This window comes from Gymnoscopelus braueri, assembly GCF_963280865.1.
Source record: "Gymnoscopelus braueri genome assembly, chromosome: 4".
NCBI classification, from domain to species: Eukaryota; Metazoa; Chordata; class Actinopteri; order Myctophiformes; family Myctophidae; genus Gymnoscopelus; species Gymnoscopelus braueri.
The window spans coordinates 26511966-26516965 of NC_137605.1; positions in this window are offsets into that span (position 1 = coordinate 26511966).

A 5000-nucleotide genomic window follows, 5' to 3' on the forward strand; every position below is an offset into this window, starting at 1 on the left:
ACACACACACACACACACACACACACACACACACACACACACACACACACACACACACACACACACACACACACACACACACACACACATGATTGTACGATGAACCAGTACAGAAATAGCACAGAGTATGCTAAATCCTGAGTGTTATTTAGCTGTAAACATTGACCCATAATGGTCCATTCTTTACACTGGATTACACAGGATTTTGCAATGTACCTAATTAGGAGCTGTTGCAAGAGCTGGCTTTCATTAGCAATATGCAAGAAACATCAAAACAAGCTAGAGAGTGAGGAGCAGGTTCTGTTTGTTGGTGGGCTGTAACTGAAGCTATGGAGGACAAGGTCTGGAGCCAGGGGCCAGAGAGGTCAGTGGCCCATGACCACACAATTTGAAATCATACAGACAACTCAAGAATGACCAACGCCAAAAATAACTTCCTCAAAACAAACTCAAAAGTATGACTGGAATTAATCCCAATAGACCACATATCTCAGTGGGCTTGAATCAATTATGCGATATCATTCCAAAACCAACACGTGGCTTACATCTGGGTTTCCAGTCTACCAAAAGTTACAGTAAACAATCAAATAACAATAAACACTTTCAACCTTGCATCTCTATTTTGAATGCTTGTAAATCAGTTATTTTAGCTATTTGTCGTACAATGAAGTAGGGCTTAAGTGGTTAATGTGTATTTACAGTAGCCTATCTGCCCCTTGCACTGACAAATCTAGTAAACCATGCTCTCATCCAACCATTTTGCACAATCCCAGACTTTTCCCAGTGCATTTTTGAAACCTTAGTCCCAAGACAACAGGTTGGGGGAGAATCTGCTCCAGTGTGTCCCCAACCTTCTCTAACAAAAACCACGTCAGAGCTGAGAGGATCCAATGGCAGTGTTAAGACCATAAATCAGGGGACCAGCCCTTTTCACTCCCCTTCGCTCATGTGTGACCTCTGGCTCATAGTCGGCCCTGTGGGAAACCTGACCAGGAGCCATGGACCCCTCTTCAAATGACCGACTGACGTCAGGAAAGACAGCACCGACAAGAGCGCTGTGGTGGGGTGGGGTCTCGTGTCTAACACCGGTGGAAACTTACCGGAAGAACAGACAAGTCTTTTATGTGTTTTCTTTTGCAGCTAGGTCAATTGACCCCCATTGTAGGGAAGGGCAGGGGCTGACCACAGTTGGGCTGAACCGAAACTTGGAGGGTCACTGACAATGCAGCAGCTTTATTTAGTGGAGTATCATTTTCTAGGGGGTTATACAAGCCTCCTTAACAAGATGTCTGTGTCAATAACTGACACTCGTTCACTCAAGGCCTCTTTAAGGAACCTGTGAAAAGCTAATATCGTTAGCGGCAGCTGGGGAGCCTCAAGAGTCAAAGTGGCAAATGGCTGTGAAAACAGTTTACCAGATCAATAAACACATGACATACAGTAAGTATCGCTAACCACTGCGACTAACGACTAAGTCCATGTTATAGCAGGGCTGTTTGCACTGTAAATGTTATATCTAAGGAAATATGGTTGGAATTGAGGTTAATGCCGCTGCAATGTAATTGACACCATAGAAGCTGCCACAATGATAAACTAATGCTATTAGCAGATGTCACTTGTCTCAAATCAAGAAAATAACCATGGTTGGTTAGTTATAACTGGCCTATTGTTGTGGCCTGCTGGACTGGCCTGGGGGTGGGGGGATGTCTTGTGTGGTCAAGAGTTCAGAGTGTCACTCTGTAATTACAAAACTTTCTTGGTGTATACAACTGCCTTGGAGTACCTGGTGGGTGGGATTTACCAGATTATGACATTTCAGGTGGTTTCAGGTTTCAAGTTGTCATTAATCAATGTTTGTATTTGAAAATGTTTTGTATTTGTTTGATTGACTAAACCTCTGTCCACCTATTTTGACATGGTGTCAGGGAGGCTGGTAGACTTGGATCTACATCTGGAGTTGAATGGTTCATTCTTCTTTGAGGAGGTTGAATAAAGTTTGACTGTGGAGTCCACCCAGAGGAGAAGAAGCATTGCTGGGTTACAGGATGTCCCAGGTTACATGGCTGAGGGTGGTCAAATTATATCTGATGAAATCATTGTGAAACTGCTTTCTTCCTTTTACAGTAAATAGACATCATTTGTTAATTAGATAAATAATTATATTCAATATTGATGAAGAAAATAAATAATTGGGTGCCGGATTCTCTTCCCAACATCCCAACCAGGAGAGATAAAAGAGGCGAGTTTTCTGTATTCAATCAGTGAATTATTTAACATAGGAAATAATTTGAATTTGAATTACAATTGGGTATGACATGTACGTTTCTCTACATCACTGGACGAGAGAGAGCATCAATAGATTAAAGAAGGTCACACGGAGACATTACATTTATGTTTTGCATTCAAATACAAAACGTTATGGCTATCCAACCTTCATCGTTGTAAGCTGATAAAAAATGAGTGCAACCATCTTAAATCCATTGAAGTACAGAAAGTTTCTAAGGACAATGCACTACTAGACTATAAGAGCACTGTGGTGTCTTAGTAGCATAAATAGAAAGAGAGAGAGCAGCCTTAGACCTCATTTATACTTTATTGTGCGGCCATGTTGCTTGTCAAAAATAACTGATTCTCAACTGAAAAACGTGAAGTGATGCATCAAGTTTTTCAGTCATGGTCACACTGCAAAATATAAATTAGGCCTAATCATATGCTATGATCTATTCACAGTCATGTGGGAACAAGAAAACATCAGGTCGACAGCTGGCCCTTGCCTCTTGTCCGTGTCCGCTAAAACATTCATTGGCACTTCTCAAGCTTTGACAGTCTCTGACTCCCACAAGGCCACGAAGTTCATACCGTGTGTACGAGACAAGAGTCTCACTATTGGTCACTTTATTGCCCCCTCCCCCCCCTACTGTTTTCGTTTATTCTCTTTTGCTTTCAGTTCTTGATGTTTTCACCAAACCGGGGAAAACCGCCTTCCCTGAACCATATGTTCACAATATGGCCCGGGAACAACCAATGACTGGGCTCTTTCCTTTCTAGATTGGGAGCTTTGATGTGTGCAGCAAGGCAGTTAAATTTGTTTGCGAAAATATACATTCAAAAAGATGAATCTCCCACAAAATACCCCCCCCCTCACAGTCGCACACGTAACTCATCAGTGTGACTGATGTGTAATATGCTAAATTAATGTTTAGCAAGTAGAATTGTTTCTGTTGGGGGGGGGGGGGGGGGTAAACGTATATCGTACATACAGTACTTTTAGTTCAAGTTAGCTGTCCTTGGATCAGGGTGGTAAACACGCACAGGGATTAAGCCTATATGTGCCTTTACTCATTTTATTATATATTACATTTTATCATAAATGTATTAGGCACATGGGGCGCAGTCAGTGTTGAGGATCAAAGCAGTACATTTCCTACAGGCCAAGAAATGTACATAAAGCCCGATGCAGTTTGATTTGAAGCAGGTTTTTTAGGGACAATAGTAAAGCTCATAGAGCGACTGAGGCCAGGTTTAAGACAGTAACCTTGGGGGCCATGTGAGAGAAAGGAGGCCATACAGCTGGAACCACCTGATTAGAAAGCTACAGCTGATCCAGGGGAAAAGCCAGGACTTTCAGAGCAAATCGCCGTCTGTTGTCTACATCTCGGCCTCCCACTCTAATTGCCAACTGTTTATCTGCGGGGGACGAGTTCACACATATTCCCACAGAGGAGGAGTCCGAATGGAATAGAGTGGAAGGTGTGTGTGTGTGTGTGTGTGTGTGTGTGTGTGTGTGTGTGTGTGTGTGCGTGCGTGCGTGCGTGCGTGCGTGCGTGCGTGCGTGCGTGCGTGCGTGCGTGCGTGCGTGCGTGCGTGCGTGCGTGCGTGCGTGCGTGCGTGCGTGCGTGTGTAAATGCGCGAGTGCGCCTGCCGCATGGCATGCATATATATATATATAAAATCTATTTTCATATAACATGTATTTTATGGCAGATATGTGTCCACTCGTGCATACCAGTCTGAGCAGCATTATGCCTAATTTATGCTCCGTCTTACGACAGTGTCAAATGCCGAAAATAGCAGATCTATAAACTCACATAAGCTCGTGAAGCTTATAGATGTGAAGAGGTATAAATCAGCCTTCGGCGATGAGCAGCACTCGGTCATTTTCTCCTCCCTGTCGGGCTCCAGAAAGAGGGAGATAGAGAGAACGTCTGGGTGCTCGCTAACCTCCACCACCATCAAAGCAGACCAGAGCGTTTGACCTCGCCCACGTTTCGCCCACGGCTCTGGGGTTTAGCCTTTCCTAATTTAACCCCAGTCTGGTCGGCAGGGCGAGGGAAGGCCCATCACCATGGCGCCATGCTAGGCAAGACCTCCCCTGTGGAAGTGTGCCTCAGAAACCACAGAGGATCCCCCTCCTAACACACTATCTAATAGTATCATACAGAACCCGACCTGTCAATCAGGAGAGAAAGACGGGCCAGAGAAACATAATTATCAGTCTTTGAGATACATTTCTAATTATGAACCATCTGCTACTGTTGCTCAGTAAGGCAGCGGCCATGAAATTGTAAAACACACTTGGATGGATATTAACAACGAGTCATGAGGGTTCAATTTGATAACCTGGGGAATGTAATTAGACATAACATCCAATATCCGCAATTCTAGTTTCAAATCTGTTGAAAACTGTAGCTCCACATACACAAGTGAACTCTTACACAATTTGAGTTATGCAGTATCAATGTATTTTCAATCCAGTGTTTCTGCTTCATGAATTCCAGAATGCCTTAAATACATCACAGGGTGTAATAATTGAGATTTCTCCATTATAGTGAAAAGTTACGAGGGTAAAGTTATCACAACAGAAGAGGAAGGTAAGTCCGCACACTGTGTAATAGCTCCCAGGAGAAAAATGTATAAAAGTTACAACGTTTCAACCCTAGCAGGTCTGATGAAGACCGGGTTGAAACGTTGTAACTTTTCTACTGGGAGCTTTAACACAG